Below are 19,574 nucleotides of genomic sequence, written 5' to 3'. Positions count from 1 at the left end.
AGGCACATCTTTTTAACTGCAAGGGCAATTAATCACAGAAACAAGCTACTGAGGGATGAAGTAGTTTTCTCTGTCTGTGGAAACCTTTAAATAAAGAATGGTTGCCTTTCTAGGAGATATACTTCAGTCAAACACAAGTTATTGTCTACTCAAATAAAAGTTATTGAGCTCAGAAGAGCTCAATAAAACTGGGTAAAGTTTAGAGTTTTGTAATTGGAAAGGGCTAAGATTGATGATTTAACAGTGCTGTTTGACCTTACTCTGGAAGACTTTGTGGTGGATATCCTTAGTCATTTCTTTACCTCTCACAATTTGTTTACATATAAAAATCTTGGGCCAGAAAACTCAATCAACTATGTGAAAACCCACATTTTGTCTTTTACACTTGCAGAATAGGTATAGTGTTTACTAATATGGAACTTCGTTGGTTTTATTAAATGAATAAAAAATAATAAAGATAATATTTTGCAATTGTTTCTAAGTATATATGTATATCAAATATATTGATAGCATAAATTAATATTAATTTTAGCAGATCCACATACAGTTCAAGTATTGAAAAAAAAAAATAAAATATTATAGAGCTCAAAGAATCATGGGGATACACGATTAATATTACCAAAAATGAAAAACACCACAATGGCATGGTGGTTGAGTAGAATATAGGTCCAGGCATCAGACAAGTGGGGATGGGAACAGCTGGGATGTGAGTGACAGTGCTGTGGATGATCTGAAGACTGATCCCACTGCAGTGTTGCTGGAGTGGATACAGTGGCCCACACTGTGGCTGAAATGGGTTTCTGGGCATTGGTCAGTGTGGGGGAGACTTAGGGGGGCTGGACAAGGACAATCAGGGCTGGTGGTGCCTGGTTCAAAACACTTGGCAGTTTCATACACAACCCCTCTGGCCCCTGAAAACAGGGCACACCATTCACCTGCAAGTCCTTTGTTTCTGGGTGCCCTTCCTCACTAAGAAACAGGTTAAGGTTTTTCTTGAACCTTTTTTCTTTGGCAATGTACTTAGAGAAACCCTGTGCTTTACTGTTTCTTTTTCCTTGTTAATTTCATCTGCATTGGAGTTTTGGCTTTCCTAGCTCCACACTGCACACATGGGCAATGTCCATTTATTTCCACCATCCCCTCTTCTTCTTCCACCTTCTGTGTGCTTAATTTTTGCATCTGAGCTCAGTCAGGCAATCACTGTCCAGACCTTGCTGGCTTTCTGCCGTATTTTCCTGACCTTCTGCAAGGAACAGCTTGCTTTTGCACTATGAGAATCTTGTTTCCTGAAGATCAATTATCTGTCCTGGGCTCCTTTTCCCCTCCAGAGCAATTTCCCACTGAACCTTTCCAAATAGATCCCTTGCCAAGCCAAAATCGGCTCTTTTGAAGAATGCCTCTAATTCTGCTGCCTTTCTACTTCTCACTCCCCTCAGGGTACACCTCCAATTCTCCAGCATTCACAGCAGCCAGGTCTGCCATTAACCTTCACAACTCTGGCCTGCTCTGGGATCAGTAAATCTAGCGCCACACATCATCCTATTGGTTTGTTGAGCATGTAAGTCAATGAATTGGCTTTTGCATTCTTCAGAAAGCACCTGGGTTGCCTGTATTCAGACACATTGCCTTTGCAGTATGTACTGAAGTAGTTATTTTTCTCCATGAATATAAATGCCTCCAGGTGTGAGAATTCCTTTGCTGTTTGTACAAAGCTTTCTAAACAGACACTATCCTGCTGTTAAATATGAAAACTGGACATTTATTTAATGTAAACAAAAATGTAGAATTAAATGTTTGGTAAATACTAGCTTTTTCAGGAGATTATATGTCAGACCAAATATTAAAAGTTGCTAAAAATTGTAGACTAATGAGGTGATGTAAGCATCAGAGAATTAGTTTATAAAAATTTGAAACAGTATAAATGAAAATTATTATTTATCTAAAAGAATCTGAAGTTTTATTTGAAGTATAAATGAAAACACACACAATTCAAAGAAGTAAATTTAAAAATATTCTTTAAAGAACATACAAATTAGGAAGATAATACAAGAAAAAAATAACTATGTGAAGACTTGCCATAACATGACACTATATCCTGCTTTGAGATATATATTGAGAGAGAGAGAAGTAGACAAACAGTAAGATCCTTAATATATGCTGTCCAATAATAAAGAAAAACCTGTGAAATAACTTTACTTATTTCTGTGTTCTGAAAATTATGACTTAGATTTTTATTTCAGTTTGATTGTTGTACGGAGATGACAGTGTTTGCAACAATTATGCCATTTATTTTCCTGGACTTGCTTTTTGACATCAATTTTATTCATTGATTAACCCAATATTTATGGCAATGTGAGAGCTAAATGAAAAAAAATAAAAGGGATTTAGAATTTTTTCATATATATGGGCCAATACTGTACTATAAATATATGGCTACTATAGATACTTGCGGTTCACATGGCAGGAATTATCTTCCTAGACCTAAACAAAGGTACAAAGGAAGACAGAGGCAATATGACAGACAAAATTGCCCTTGAAGGGGAGGAAAAGAATACAAATAATATCCTCCTTCACAATAGTCTCAGGCTGGTTTAAAGATCTAAAACTTCAAGAGTCTTTTGGTAAATGTCACTAAAGTGGTTCAAGAAATAAAATACATCATATATTGGAAAAGAAATATGTCAAAATTATTTTATATTCAAATTGTTGTAAGACATTTCTAAAAACAGAAATATGATCACAAAGTACAGCAACAGCATTCTTATTTATTAAATATATTTCTAAATACTGAAAAATACCTAGTGAAGTTTTGGGGATTTCTAAATCAGTCAATCCAGTTAGTAATTTAAATACATAAACACGTAATACACATCAATAATACTCTAGATAAAAATGTAGCTTAAATACTGAACACGAATATAATTCTTTCCATTGGAAAAAGATTCCAAATAGCTAATATGTTTAAACAGATTCTTAGTGGCAACATCTTTCTCAAAATATCTTCGCAAAACTGATAAGACTATTTTGAATAATGCATTCCACCTCTAGCTCTGAAAGGAAATTTACATCAGAAGGCACTTATTGTCAGTTCTCACATCCAATTTAAAACCATTCTTATACTCATTTTGCAGAAAAGCAGTTGTTTATGTCACAAAAGATGATACATGCATGCCTGTGCAAACACACAGACAGGTCTTTTCTCAGATGGAATGAAGGCTACATTGCATCTGCTTTTTATATCACAAACCACTATTCATATCTTTATTTCTAAATGAATTCTGAACATAACTTTTAATATTAGGATGAAATGGACTTTTTTTTATTCAACAACCTCTTGCATAGCAAAATAATGCCAGTTTCACCAATGTTGAAAAATGTTTATACAGTTATAATAAGTTCCACTGAATATTGAAGATACTAGAGGTAAAATGTTCAAATACAAAAATAACTAAATTTTGAAAACTATGGAGGGTGGATGGAAAGGTAATTGTCACTAGTTGTATTACAGGATTGCTGCAGTTTAAATATTGCTTCATTATTACAGTATTTTAAGTATAATACAACATAATCTCTCTATCAAACTTTTTACAGTGTGTGAGGGAAAACTTACTGCAGCTGTTAGAACAAGGCATTGAAAAAACATAAGAATTAAATTAAAGAAGAATATAGATTTTTATGTGCCTATATCTCACTTATGACTCATTTTACTGGTTTTACTAATACATGAATGATCAACTAATTGATTCTTACACTTTCCTTATCAATTCAGGAAGTATGTGTGTGATCCTCTAGTATTACTCAAAACAGAAAAAATTCTAAATAAGATATTTTGCAGAGATTAAAAAAATTACTCTCTTTTTTAAATATTTTTTTTTAAAAAATAGCTAGAAGTATCTTACTGCGTTTTACTAGAACAATGCATTTTCTGAACCAAATTTTCAAAGCCTTCTCTTTTAGCCTTTTTCTTTTGGTTTTTTTTCTCCCAATCTTTAGAGCATAGTTATTCTTGTCCTTAGCAGATCTAGGTGAGTACTTTTTCCTGAATAATTAACTTCAATAAGGACAATATAGGTATTATATATTTGTAATGGATTATATGTTTGCTCATGCACACTGCACATTAGCTATTAATTCTTTATTAAATTTTTCAGTTTTACAGTAATACTATTCAGAGAAAACTGAGAAAAAAAAATTGTATTTCTGAAGCAATAAAGCTCTTAGCCTGTGTGGCACCATGACTGAAATAAAGTACAAAGTAGCTGCTAATTGCTGGCTCTTGACTGTTACTTTCAGTAGTTCCAAGTATTCTCAAGAATGTTTAAGAAATACTCCAATGTATGCCAGGAGCTGACTGGGATATCTGATCATAGAAAATACAGTTCTTCCAAAAGTGACTGAAAAACAATTAAGTTATAATATGGAAAATTGGTTTAAACCAAATTAAACCAAACTGAACAATAGAAAGAGAAACAATAAAGGGAAAGTCCATGGTCACTGAAATATTTGTTGTTTTTCATGTGTGAAAGATTGGATTGTAAAGCTGTGGCCAGATGTATAAAAAAGTACTTACATCTAGGCCCAGAATGAAAATTATGTAGCCTGTACTTAGGTATTTGTAAATTTTGGATTGAGAAAACTGTGAATCATAGTAAAAGCATAAACCATTCAACGATTCAGTAAACATATTTTGCTAAAATAAATACTTTATGTGGCATCAAAATTAAATATGTTTGGTATCAAAATTATTAAAACCCAAAATTAATCTAATATTTCCATTAAAATTTTAATAAAACAGCACATAGATTCAATATGTGCAACTCCCTTTTACAGTAAGTTGTCTTCTAACAAAGCAGAACAGAAAAGACTCCCAAAGAGTTTTATATTCAGTGCTTGTCCAATGAATCTTATACTACTTTAGACAGTCTGAAATGTGTTTTTTGGCAGTTGATAAACAAATACTGACAATATTTTTTCATTTTGTCTAACTTATGATTAACTGAAAAGAAATTATTCATTTTGACATACTTTAGGTTCATAGTTATAAATATTCTAAGTGACAACTGTTGCCCTGTTTCTTAAGCATGTCTGCAAAAGTGGTATTTGAATAACAATTATTTTTATGCAATTTGTCTTGTCTATTTAAAAATATTACAATAACTTTTGCAGCTGCTACTAAGTTTCTGTGAAGGATTAGGTCATGTAATTGGGTTATGCTACCACAAAAGCAGTTAACTCTTTTAGCTGCAGAGGGAAGTAAGGGCAACAAAGGTCAACGAGGCCAAATTTTCTGGTTGTCCTGGAATCCAATTTCATGCTCAGATAGTACACAGCACAGCAGGATTGCCGAAGGGTAGCCTTTCTGTAGCCCAGGAAATATGATGTTTTGTCATTACTTGTAAAAAGCCTCAGGCTTTGAATTGACCTGGCAGTGCAGTCTCTCAGGATTCAGTTGCACTTGCCTTGTCCTGAGCTGAGGTTACCTTGCTTTCCCTGTGATAGTAATTGTCTCACTATCTGGTAAATATTGCTAAAATCTGCTTCAAATTATATAGCAGTAACAAATAGCCGTTCTGTGTGAGGGGAATTGCTGGCACCACCGTCATTAAATGTGGTGTTGAAGAGTGTGCATATAGGGTGACATCAGAAGTTCCAGTTTATGAAAACAGAGCACAGTGGTCAAAAGCTGATCAATGCAGGAGTGTACCTGTGTGAGCCACCTAAAACTAACTTCAGACAAAAAAAAGTAGAGAACAGAAAACCTGAAGCCCGAGGTAGCAGAACTCCTCACCATTAACAATACATGTCTTTTGGCGAAAAAGCTCAGGACACTGATGGGTTGTTGTAGCCCTCCACTTCCTACTAAGAAGGCTACTCTTGCCCTTCATACCCAATGAGATGGAAGTGTAACATTACAGCAGAAGACAGGAATAACTCAATAGGGAGCTAATATTTATTAGCTGTTTGTGTTGAGTAAGTGCTCCCTCTCTTAATTTTAGCTTTTATTGAGTGAGCTTTACTGTTTTTGAAATTTTAACTGCAACTCTTTCTTGAATTATTTTCAGAGTTCTGAAATATTACCAGGACATAAATTCTTAACCCATATATAACATGTATGATCTTTTGTCCTGAAGGAAACTTTCACGAGTGTTTCTCATCTCTATTTCTTGAGAGGGTTTTGGATGTCATCTTCCTAGGACTGTGGTGATTCTCACAGCTCCTAGATATCAATTTTTGTATACTGCTGAAACTTGGTAATCTTGTTGACTTAAATTGTTATGTAACTTCTGAACTTAAAAAAACCATACAAGTCAGGCAGGATCCAAGTAGGCATAAGGAGGTCATTACTACCTTGTGCAGAAGACAGCTTTAATTCAGTAAAAATACAGTCCATTTACAAATTAAATGGAACCCAAATTAAAAACTAATTAAAGACTTTCAGTTGAAGGACTCAATAAGAGTAATGCAATTTTCGTTTTTCTCTAGGAAATGCACTCTAGTGATAATCAAGATACACTTCACCATAAAATTGGTTTTTGTAAAGCATATCTTGCTTTTTATCTGGCATGAGTACAGTCCAGTAGTGGCTTTTTCTACACAGAAGAGAACAGATTAGCATGTCCTTCTCCACTGACTGATTAAAAAAAGAAACAAACTTCAATATTAATATCTCAGAGTGAGAACATTTCTACTTGTTCACATTCTTAACTGCTGTAAATTGAGTTAGTTTCAGAATCAATTAGTTATACCACCAGTCTCTAATATATATCTTGGGTAATTTTGTAAGCTATATATGTGTAAAACCCAGAAACTTTTCAAAACCGTGTTTACAGGGTTATTTGGTCTAAACATAAGTTAAACAGATAGTCCAATTAATCAAAAAGTTATTAATCACTCCTTTCTATGCCTGTGTAAACAAAAAAAAATTAATAAAGCTTATATTGGTTTAGCATTTTCTAAAAAAGGGCTTTAAAAGTTGTTTGTTTTAGTTATAATATCACAATGTTTAAATAAAAACAAATTAATTTCCATAGTCTCAGTAATTTTAGTTCTGTGTTTTTTAGAGTAATAGTAGCTTTCTTATACTGTTGAGTAATGCACCAGTTTGTTTGCCACAAAAGAGCATATCCTTATAGGGTACACAAAGCGAGGCAGCTACTCTGCCCCTAAATTCTCTTCCCATTGTTCTGTGGACTTGGCATTGTTCCAGTCTCCCCCTGGAAAAAGTAGATTTCATCATTCAAAGAATTATAAAACCTCAATATAAATACCTCCTTGTCCCAGCTAACTTCAACACTCAAATTTATGCAAAGATGATGGTATATGAAAACCCTTTACCAGCCACACTGAATTCTTCGATTCAGCTGTTGTAATCTGAATATATTTTCTTCATACAGTCTTCTACAGGGTAGAGAAAGACTCTTCACATTCTTGAATAAATAAACCACAAAAATTTGTGTGCAGTAACTAGCCTACAGAATTGAGTTGATATTCATCTCATCTAACTTCAACTAATTAAAAGTTCAATGCATCATCTAAATTATTTTAATGTCCCTTATAAATTAATGTGAATTAAGAATATTCAAAAGGTTACTCACTGTACATAAGCCATCTGAGGATATTCTGGGGGTGATTATCTGTTTTTACTGTCCCTAGAGATAAAGCAAGGACAGAACTTTCAGTTTTTTGATTAATAAGACTGGACTACATGCCTTTTATTGTAACGCACTATCAGATAATGAGATTTGGATACACTGTCAGCTGAGTGAAAAAAACCAAAAAACACTCTTTTCAAAAGTGTAATTTTTTCCAAGACAAAATAAAACAAAGATCACCCAGAATTTCTTCCATTAGATGGAGGTAAAACTCCTGTCCGAAGGAGATGTTGCAATGGTCCTCACTGGAAGATTGTTTTACATCCGAGGGCTCATGACCCACATAAGAGGCATGTGCTGTCTTTTGCTGTGCTAAACTGGATGTACAGCCTGGCCTTCAGGACCTTGCTGTACTGAGCTAATCCCTTGTCTGCAGAATAAAACTGGCCAGTAACAGAGGAGCTGCAAGCAGCACAGCTATGTTACCTCTGTGGCCTTGCCTTTACCTCGTGATGCAGCAAGAAGTTCTCATGTAAACATCCCTTCTGTTTGATAGTAGAAATGATAAATAGCACTGTTTTCTTGGAAGAAAATTCTGTGACAGCTTGAAGAACCAAAAGGAAGTAACCCTTCCACAAATGGGGTCTTCATGGTGTGCTGCCTGTGGATTGGAGATGTTCAGTGATGCACTTCTCAAGGTTCTCACCACTGAAACAGGTAAGTGATTTGCTATATTATTCTCTCTTCCTTTATAATGCTAGCTCTAATAAATACCATTTGAAGTGAGACTTTACAAATTCTAAGTGTCTCTCTTTGCATTATCATAAAGTCCCAGCTTTATGGTGTAAAATAGGCATCATAAGTTTATTGGATAAACACAGAGAAAAAGACATTCTCAAAAAATTTAGAAATCTTCAAGAAAGTATTCAAGACATTTTTATTTCCTAGAAACAAAAGTTTCTTATAATATATCTTACCACTGCATTGTCTGAATATTTTCCAAGTTGTGTGTTAAGTAGGATAATGTAAACTAACAAACTGTTCTTTGTTCTGTGTAAGAAAGAAAAATTGTTCTGCAGATTAATTTTTTCAATATATGCAGTTTTCTATCTGCATAAAAAGGTTATCTTTATGAAAGAATGCCAAAACAAGGATCTCCATATCTGCTGAGGTTTCTGGCAGCTTTTTGACTCCCCGCAGAGGCTCTCCCTCATCATCTGCACAGAGAATTACCCTTCTGGATAAAAAAAATTCTGTTGACTCAAGAAGCAATGCTGACTGCTCTGATTATCTATTGAGACACTTAGCTTGCTATTTTTGAGTAGTGTTTGATCTGTTAATTGAACATAGAACGTTATATTTGATGTATTTGTAATACCATCCACTGCTGAGAATTGCATTGTAAGGGTTTTCAATGACCTGATGGCTTCATTCTCAAAAGCAGTCAGTGGTTTTATTCATACTGCAGGGAAAAAATACACATGCAACCAAATTAACACACATACAAACAAAACAGTGTCGTTTGTCTTTCAAATCTGCTCAGTGAACTGGTGACAGTGGAGGATAAATATGGGAGTCCTCTGTGAGAAAATTACATTTTCTGGTATAAATACCTGGCCTGTTCTGTGTCCCAGCTATGGCCCTTTTTAGGGCAAAAGAATAAAGAATATTGTAGAAGGTAGAGTAATAAGTGAAATGAAGTATAAAATTGCTCAGTATGTTGGCTATAAAGCCTTTAATGCTAATCCTATTATTTCTCTGCTACAGTTGTTAAAAATTTGAGATTTATTTAGCTCATTATCAGAGTTTAGAGTTGCTTTCACTAAAATTGAAGATATTAAAATTTTACTAGCACAAATACTGAATTTTCTTAGGGCTTTCTGTCTATTGAATGGGAAGATAATTTCAGTTGATAATTAGATAATCTCTGTTGAATTTTCAATCTTAATTGCTGAACTAGCCTTGTTTTAGCCTGCTTAATAAGTAGATATTTAGGCACTGATTATCTCAATCTAAACACATAAAGTTCTGACCATTTTTGTCCTTATTTTCAGGAGATGCCGTGACTATTCTAGAGAGAAGCAAAATATAAATTAATTTAGGCCATCTCTTCTTTAACTGCACAATTTTCTCAGCCTTCTGTGAAAGTAGTTTTTAACATCAGATTTAGAACAAAACAGGAGCTGATAGAAGAGCATGTATAGTTGCCATCTCTGAAAGTTTTACCCAAGGGCAAATGGGTTTGCGTGGTTCTAAATTGGTTGGATTAATGCATAGACTGAAGGAGAGTAGGCCTTAGCAAATGGAAAACCAGATCTTAGATACTTGTTGAGACCACAATTCAGTGATCTCTAATAAGAGATAAATAATGGCAGAAAGCTAAAGACTAGCACAGAGAACCTCATTTATTTATCATATTTCATTGAAATAGTGGAAATTTAAAAAAAAAAAGAAAATTATTGTTGCCAAGCCAGAGTGCTCATCTTCGGTACAACTCAGCTCATGGCACCTGAAAACAACGGATATTTGAGACTCTTATTACAGCATGCTTGAATATATTGCTCAAGTAAAAATCTCATTCTGATATTTTATAAATGAACTAAACTTGTCTCCTTAGAACTGCAATTGTAAGTTGAAATATGACCTGGTAAAAGCTAAAATTAAAACAAAATTTTACTGTGTAGTTGCTCAATTGTAATTATAGTATTAAATTGACAATGTAAATTAAAGTTTTTAACAGTTAAATTCCTCTAGATGATGATGATGATGATGATGTTTTTATTACTATTGCTATTATTATTTATTATAGTTTTTATTGTTGTTTTTTTTATGTTTTATGCTTTCCAATCACATTCAGTTTTTCTAAAGAGAAAGAAATGCCACAGCTTTTATTCAACCCCTCCATAATATACTGAATTTAACGACTTTTTGAATTTGAGATGTTGCACATTAGAGGAAGATTCACCTCAAACATAGGTTCCTGCCAAAATATACATGCATACTATTATATATGATTGACCTATATTGTTATACAAATGTGCACAGAAAAAATGCATAATAGAGATAATTTTTTTTTTCACACACTATCATATTTTAGTTTGAAATGATGTAGCAGAACTTCTAATAATGTATATTTATCATAATTATTTAAAGAAGGTGCTGACTTAAAACAGTGAAGCAAACAAATTCACTTTGAGGAGCTAGCTGCTTTTTTTCTAGTTCAAATTTTGAGGACTTTATAGATACCAGAAAAGAGGCAGCATATTATTTTCTTATTGTTATTATCTCTAAATTGATTAAATTGCTGCTGAATAGAGTGAAATGTACAAGCTCTGAAACTGAACATTTTAAGTAGACTTTTATGCAGTGTTGAAACTAGAACACTAAAATTAACAAGGCAGCTGTTTCTATCCATAAACTTTATGCCATGCTTTGTTATTTTTTTTATTTGCTGTTGATAAAGTTGATAAACTATTGAACAATTTTCTTCAGGACAATTACTAAAAGTGGAAAACATTTTGGGGGAAGGGGTGGACTGAAAGGCAGAAAGAGAGAGAGAAATACATGAGGAAAAGGAGATGCAAGTTCCTTTCATGCAATGTTTATCCTCCCTGATTTTTTTTTTATTCTCTAGAAATGCTGAGGTGGGTTGACCCTAGCTAGCAATTTAGTGCCCACCAGCTGCTCACTTTGTCACATTCCTCTTAAGAGGATGCTGGACAGAATGGGAACATGAAAACAAAAAAACTCTTGTAGGTCAAGATAAATTCGATTTAATAAATGGAAGAAGGGGAAAAAACCCCAAAAAAACAGAAAAAAAAAACCCCAAACAGGTAAAACAAAATCAGTCTATCACCACCTTCTGTGAACAGACCATTTCTAGGCCAGTCTTGGAATAAAGCCTGACTGGGAAATGCTCTGGGCCAGCCCTTCCATGTTTTCATTACTGAGCATGACACCATACATCAGAGAATATCCCTTTGGTCAGCTGGGTCAGCTCTTTTGGCCGTCTTTCCTCCCAGTAACTTGCTCACCCCTGGCCTCCTTCTTGGCAGGTAGAGTGAGGAAGCCTTTGATGTTGTGCAGTGCTCAGCAATAACTAAAAGACTGATCTCTTATCAACACTGATGTAGTCACAAATCTGAGCCAGAGATGCATATGGCTGCTATGAATAAAATTTATTGTCTCAAAGCAAGACCCAGTACAAGGCTCGTGTTGACTAACACAATGGCAGCAGCTTGACATCTCATAAAAATAAAATAAAATGGAGGAATGCTGGTGAGATTGGCTGATAACAGGCAGTTAATAGAAGCAGTGTAACAGAAATCTATAAAAAGTGAGGTAAAATATTTATTCAGGACATGGGAAATATAGCAATGATTATTGGTCTCATGAAACAAAGCACAGAAGGAAAAACAGAAAAAAAAAAGCCAAAAAACCAACGGCGCTTAGTTTGTGTGTTCCAAGAAGCAAGTTTTGATTTTCTGCATAGTTTGGTTTAGACAGGACCAGATGAGAATTTTTTGCTTAATTACATTTTTCAAGCCATCTGTTTGCTTTCTTAAACAAATATGTATCTGGTTATTACAAGGATTGTTGACAAAGCTACACTTAGAAGGACCTTCAAGACATTGTTGTCATTGCACCACTGCTTTTTCACACAAGTAACTACAGAACCAGTAGGTGATATCAATGTAACATAGCATTTAAGTCAGATAATCAAAACCAAATCAAATTACCTTTTACAGGGAGAAATAGACACTTCCTGAGGGCAACTCATCTAATCTTAGTTGCATACTACAGGATGTATCAAATGAACCTCTCCCTGAAGGCACAGATAGTAATTGTTCTTTGCTCTTCTCCAGGCAGAGTGACTTCGACTACAACTTGGAACTGATTGGTGATAGGTGTTTACATAAGTTATAGCTCATCCTACTTCATATAGAAATTCATATGCAAATTCTACAGTTAACTTAAATATCAAGATTGATCAAAGTTAATAATATACTTGTCACTTGCAAATCAGCACAGCTCTGTTGCCTCAAAAGGGAGCTATGTTGACTAAATTAAATACAGACATCTAAATCTTGGAGATATAAGTTATGTGAAATCATATGCTTTTAAAGTCAGAAGGATTAACGTGTCATTTCTCATTCTGGGGGCTTCACTGAACAGCTATTACATCAGGCCTCATTTTCAGACCTGACTGTGAGACATATAAAAGAATAACGGAAAAAAAAAAATGAATTCAATTGTATTCTCACTTGTTGCAAATTCCATGGATTCTTTAATTTATTCATGTAGCAGATAATTTGCCATTTAAGACTGACAGACATGCCAAGTTGAGCAAAATTATAATTTACTTTCCCACTATGAAGCTCATTGCAAGGCTAAACAAAAGCCTATTTAAAGGTTTGTGTGGGGACTTGTGCTAGTAGATGGGATTTGCTTATTTCCTCAAGAAGAGTTACAGGGAAAAATTTTAAATTTTGTTGTCAAAAGAATAGTTTTTCCTTCATCTCTGTAGCCTGGGACTGTGTGCACTATTTGTACTGATTCATATACAGTTATATAGGGGTCTTTTCAAATATTTTTTTGAAGTTCTGGACCAAGAAATTAATATGTGTGCCTCATTAATTTTTTAAGCAGATCAATGCATTTCAACAAGATGTCACAGAAAACCCACAATGATTCCAAAGTGAAGATCATCCTGAATGGGGTTATTCTGATTTCACAAGACACAAATGAACTTATTAAGAGTTGCTGGCTTTGAAGGTTCTCAGCTGATTTACCATTTCAGTTGGAAATCGAGGTATGTAAACATAAATTAAAACACTGCATGATTTATTTTTCTGTCTTTTCCAGGCTTAAAAATGAAAGCCTCCTTGCAAGTAAAGGCTTCAGTAAAATTATAAAAGATGCTATAAGCCAGAAAAAAATTTCAGTATGCAGCATCTTGGGTTTTGTGTATTTCATCTTGGGTTTTGTGTATTTTATTAGATTGTAGTATAATATTACTATCTTCATATACACAGTATTTCATTTTATCATGCAGTGAAATTAATATGCAAATATTGATACTTTTTCTGATTGATACAGAGGGTTATAAATATTTTAGCTAATATAAACTTTGTGAAAGGTTTTAATGAAAACAGCTATTTCAGAAATAATAAAAGTGTATGTAAATTTTGCCAATAATGTTCATGAAGTGTAGAACTGCATCAAAACTATTTATCTATAAATGCAAATAAGTTTGAAGATTTGATAACACATATTAAAATGCAAATAACATTTAAAAGTCATTTTTGAAGGTGAAGGTTTGAATTTTCATCTTTCTCCTTTTCTCCCTTTTTTGTCTCCCTCCTGGTAGAACAGAAGAGAAATGATTCATTTTTTCATGGTGACTTCCTTGGAAAGCATTATTACTCACTGGTGTACAGCTTCAGTACATGACTGTCTAAGTGAAGGCATTTCCATCACAGTGTTCTCTCCTTGAAGAGTGACTACCATAGAATATTATTGATTTGCTTAGTGTATGATGATTCAGAGGTTAGACAGCTCAGAGTACAGCTGTTTTAAAAACTTTATGTCAAATAAACTCAAATACGATTCTGTAGCTGAAAAGCTCAGGCATTTTCTGCCCCCTAGTGAAAGTACAATCTTTAAGTTTTGTATTTGATTTGTATAGAAATTATTTCTTTTTGATCACAAACCAATGAAATACAAATCAAGAAAAAGGAACAAATTTTGCAATTGTCACATATAGTATAAAGGTTTCTTTTAAAAAAAAAGAATTGTCAAAAATAATGCACAGGCACATTGTTTTGCATGCTTTAAGTAAATATAAAAATATAGAATAAAAAAAAGCCTTTTTTTTTTTTTGATCCTTCAGCCCAGTGTTTGATAACAGAAGACAAATATTTGCATGATTTCATCATGAAATGTCATTTCTCTTTTGTATTTCATAGAAGCTTCCCAGAGAGAACTAGTACTTTGACTGGAGAGCAGTTTATCCATTAATATCCACACCTAGGATAGGAAGGAGCCCAAAAGTCAAGGAAAATCTTTCTGATTCAGAGACAAGGTGTGTTTCACACCAGCTGGGTAAGTTTTGTGTAGTCTGTCAATTCTGGCTTCACGGGAGTGATGCTGAATCAGGGGCAGCTGCCATCTGTATCGTTATGGTTTGAGCTATAGCACACGGCAAGAACAAGGCCAATGCAAATGCAGGAGTTTGCACCTGCAGCTCAGTGCAGGCACCGCACGTTCTGCGTCAGTGTCTCTCTTGCTTTAGGAATCCATCCACCAGATTTACTTTCTTAGCAGGCTGGCCAGAAGCACCTGGGATAGAAGCACCCTGAGAAAGTAAAGAAACCACAAAACTGGGATGAAAGAAGCTGCATACATTTAGTCAACAAATGTTGGGTTTAGGTTAAAGAAGTCAAAAGGCTCTTGGAACTCCTCCTCGTTCAGTTTAAAATGCCTATTCCTAGTCATGCAAAAAAAGAGACAGAATTCATTATCTTCCATATGCCAGCTAAGTGCTGAAACTTTTGTCCTTTTAACAGCCCATGACTTTGTTTTATAAAGTGTCTTTTGCTTGTAGCACAATTCCAAAATTTTTAATGCGATAATTTTTTTTTTTTGGAAATGGAATTCTTGTTTTCAAGCCAACCCATATTATCATAACAATGTAGATGTTAAAATGAAGTGAAAGCAAAATATTCAAAAGCTTAAGTTTAGAATGTTTGTCACTGTATTTCAAAACCTCCTTAGCATTCAGATTATTAAAGCCTTTGCTTTTACAATGTATTTTCTGTGACTTGGTCACACAATTATAATTATCCAAAAATAGACAGTAATACATAAAGGTGATAGATCTCTGCAAGTCTTTACAGGGCAAACAGCTGAGTTCCATAAAACTTCAATTCAAAAAGGTCAGCAAGGCAAACAGACCAGTTCAGAGCCACACAAATCACCAGTTCTTGCTATCATGCTCCTTGTTCTAGCAGCAAGAGATTAATATAAACCTAAGCCTTTCTGTTACAGTGATAAACAATAGTAAACTCTTCACCTCCTTTCATTACTATTGCAGTGATGCCAAATTTGGTCCCAGAGGAAGCTATGGAAGTATAGGGAGGACTGATGAGAGACCTGTGAGGCTGGAATGCTGATGATGCTGATGGCTCAAAACAATCAAAGAGTAAGCTGATGATGTGCTCTGCTCTCAGGTTCATATGTTGTGGAGGTGGTGCCACCACCTCAGGCTGCAGCTTGATGCTGAATAAGATAAGGAAAGAGGCTGAGGCAGATGTTGGGAGATGGGGTAATGTTTTTTATCATTCCTAAATCCTTGCACAAATGTCTCAGCTCTGGGAAACTCTGGGAAAATACTGTGGCATTTGCCATAGCCTATTCACCCCTTCTCATGGGCCATAATTGACTCAACTTCCATGATATGAGAGGCAGCTGTGAAGTCTTAAATCATCAAAGATTCCTGAAGCATCCTGTGATCCACATCATTACATCATGCAGTGTGAAACTCCATGCCCTGGGGGAGGTACCTGGGGATTCACACCTGAACCTGATCTCTATCACAGTATTTCTGATATTGTCATCACAGATATTAAACACAAAAGTAAACAAAAAGGCCAGTACCACACAAATTGCAATAAACATTCACAAATCTAATAAATAATCTCTTAAAAATGTAATTTCCATTGTCATTCATTGTAGTGCCAGTAAAGAGCCATTGGATTATGCAAGTCCTTTGTACGGGGAACCAAAAATCTGTCAGGTTACTGTAAAATACCTGGACTTCCATTTTATTTTACGCTGTCCTCAGAGAAAAATATTAATTCAATTAAAAAAAAGCTTTTTCTGTAAGTATTTTAAAAACACTGTTGCAATGCTAAACTGTTAAAAGTGTTTAGTAAAATTCCCACAGATCTCAGTGAAAAACAGTAAACATCTCAAAATGATAGTGTAATGTGTTTGCAGATCATAGAGAAGATTTCAGGCTATTAGGTACCTGTAATAGCTAATATATTTTTCCAAGCTTTACTCTAGAATATCTTTCCACAATGTACTAAGGTTTTCTTTCTCTGCTTCTTCTTAAAGAAGGATTTTTTTTTTTTTAAGTGAAAAGCAAGAGAAACCCAACTGTAAAGTAGTAGATAATTCTCATCGATTCTGTTAAAATTGTAGCCGTATATTGGTTTAGACTACATAATTTTCTCTTGTAGATGGATTTGACCCTAATACATACATTGTCAGAGGAGCAGGTTCTGACTGAGCCTTCTGAATAAAATGCATCAGTCCCTAAACAGTGCCTCAGCAATGAGGATTTCCTGTGCCACAGAAGTCTTGGTGACTTCTAAGTACTTAAGTCAACAAATGTTTTGAAATAGCATGGATTTTTTTCACTTCAGACTTTCTCTGTATTCACAAAAAAAGTCCAAATTGAATACAAAGCTTAAGGAGAAGGGGACAGGAAGAGATAAAGAAATGGGATAATGAGGAAGTCTCTTTTTTTTAATCTATATCTTGGAGTACACTTTTCTGATTCCCCTTTGTATTTTTCCTTGCTGGAGATTATAGCAGGGATTCTTTTCCTCACTGTGTACTACCAATGAAATATGGTTTCTGTTGCTTTGGGCAATGTAATGAATAATAGCTTAATACAAATAAAATGGTACTGAAATAAAAGAGAACACAGCATGGACCTAGGATGCAAGAACTACTGGTTATTCTAAGGATAGATTTCTGCTGTTTTTCAATGTATTATTTTACTTCACTGTTCTTGTTCTATTCCTACAGTGTATATATCAGTCCTTTAATGGAATATTTTAATTTTTTTCTCAGCAAGACTAAACTCATCTAGTGTGAAACATCATCTTAAACACAGACTGAATAATGTTAACCAGTGGGAATGCTTCAATTTTGTGTTTGCTCTGTAAATGAAAATTAATGAAATAGTGCCCATTCCTTTCAAATAACAAACTAAAAATGCCACATTCAGATTAAGAGCCAGTGCAGATGGGAACATCTCTCAATCTCTTGTGAAAATGACTCTTCACTTCAATGCATAGCCAAGTGCATAAATTTAAGGGGGGAACAGGAGGGAGTGAAATTGACCTTTACTGTCTCCCTTCCAGAGACTCTGCCTTCATCTACTTCCTTTTCCTTTGCTTTCTAGACTAAAGACTGTATCTCTCTATTTCAGTCTTCTCCTTCATAGTTCAGGATTGGATATGTTTTCATGACACATGATCACTGCAGAATAGTTCAAAGAAATTAAAATCCCCATTGTTACTTTGAGTACAGTTTACTTCCTTGCCTCTGAAACATTCAGGACAAAGCCGAAGTGAATTGACATTGTATTGACCCTTGCTTACTCTCTCAGAAAGACAGTAATAACCAAACCACAAGAAAGACATACTTTTCCAAAGGAATTAAGATCCTTATTTCTAAAAATAAGAAAAAGACATAAGTTTAAAAAGTATAATGTATCAAAATTTAGAGCTATAAAAAAATATGTATGTTCAGGTATTTTTCTGCGTTTTGTAGTATTGGTTTGTAAAGTGGTCCTAGATTATCCTATTGCATCATTAAATCCTGCAAGTCTACAATACATTTATCTTTTTACTTTTGGTAAGATACATAGAAAAAGTGAAGATATGACTTTCTCATCCATATAGAGATACTTTTCAGGCAGGTATCTTTCCCTTAAGTACCCATCAAAGTTTGCAAAGTACTATAAATGTATTCAGGTTAAAAATAAAAATTTGCTTAGTCTGTCTAGCTGCAGTGTCTACGTGACACTCCTTGGAGGTTATTTTCTGATGGGATATATTTCTGTTAGGGTAAAATGTAGAACTATCCATATGGAGACAAAACAGGATGGCTGTGGCCTTTCCATCTTTGCCTGAACAAAACAGAGGCCCAGCAGTAGCACTGAAGATGCCCAGAGGAAGGCTCCTTGTGGTATTATAGTTTCTCTCGACAGGAGAGAAACTGCTTTAGCTGGACAGGCTATTGGGATGTGGGGCTGGCATGCAGGGCAGTGGCCAAGGTGAGAAGCAAAGGTCACAAAATGTGCTTTACTTCCCTGCAGCAGTTCCAGCTGAATTACCAGCTTATATGACAAATTCAAAATGGCAGACTTCATATAGCAAAGTTTTATGTCACTTTTGATACAGATTACTTGGATTTAAAGTGACAATACAAGATACAGGAGATAATAAAACTGACAAAATGTATCACTGAAACACACTGAAAGCACCTATGTTAGTAACTTAAATTTCACTTGTATGAAATCAATAGGCAAACTACCAGAGAAATAAAGAGGAGAAAAATCTTTAATGCTTTAAGTTAAATACTACTTTGGATGGGAAAATAGTGATAAAGTGCCTTTTATGTTTGCCCTTCCCTCACAACCAAAATATGTATGACTCCAATATGCCAGAAGAACAGTTTAGAGAAATAATTAATCTGATCACATCTGGAAAAATGCACAGTGTTTTAAGTAGTCCTCTAAATCTCTATAGTTTTGTGAGGTAAGGAGAAAAAGAAGAAAATATTCTGTTGCTATGCGTGACTCCTACAATTCTCAAAATTGGAGAAGTGATTCAAAGTATTTCTGGATCTTCACTGTTAAAAGAATGTCTTGATTAAATGAAATTTTGCTTTTGGTTTTATTCTTATGGAGGAAGTAAAATAATTATATTCATAATTAAAGTCATATTTCCTTCAAAGAATAGCCATTCTCAACACTGGTGATTCTTTCAGAGTCAATTAAAAAAATCCCTCCCCCTTCCTGCTCTACATTTAATCTTCCTATTTCACAATGAGGTATTACACTGAAGTATCATGCAGAAACAAGCTTGTTGTAAGTGGTAACAAGATTATATGATATTTTTCCTAATTCCAATTATATAGAAACTTCAGAAATTAATCATGGATTTCTACTTAAATGAAAAA

The 19,574-nt window shown here is 34.4% G+C and overlaps 2 long non-coding RNA genes across 2 annotated transcripts; one reads left to right on the top strand and one right to left on the bottom strand.

The window, feature by feature from the left end:
- Positions 1-7,846: 7,846 nt before the first annotated feature.
- LOC111926163 (uncharacterized) lies at positions 7,847-18,077 on the top strand. The gene is made up of 3 exons (XR_002862725.2): positions 7,847-8,309; positions 13,242-13,404; positions 13,968-18,077. It is a non-coding gene; the product is annotated as an uncharacterized LOC111926163 (long non-coding RNA).
- Positions 12,090-16,047, bottom strand: LOC147654124 (uncharacterized). The gene is made up of 2 exons (XR_015284498.1): positions 15,747-16,047; positions 12,090-14,949 (listed from the first exon to the last, which is right to left on the bottom strand). It is a non-coding gene; the product is annotated as an uncharacterized LOC147654124 (long non-coding RNA).
- Positions 18,078-19,574: the final 1,497 nt, after the last annotated feature.

Source organism: Cyanistes caeruleus, chromosome 3 (genome assembly GCF_971803275.1).
Source record: "Cyanistes caeruleus chromosome 3, bCyaCae1.hap1.1, whole genome shotgun sequence".
In the NCBI taxonomy this organism is placed as follows: domain Eukaryota; kingdom Metazoa; phylum Chordata; class Aves; order Passeriformes; family Paridae; genus Cyanistes; species Cyanistes caeruleus.
This window is presented reverse-complemented; position numbering and strand designations above follow the sequence as displayed.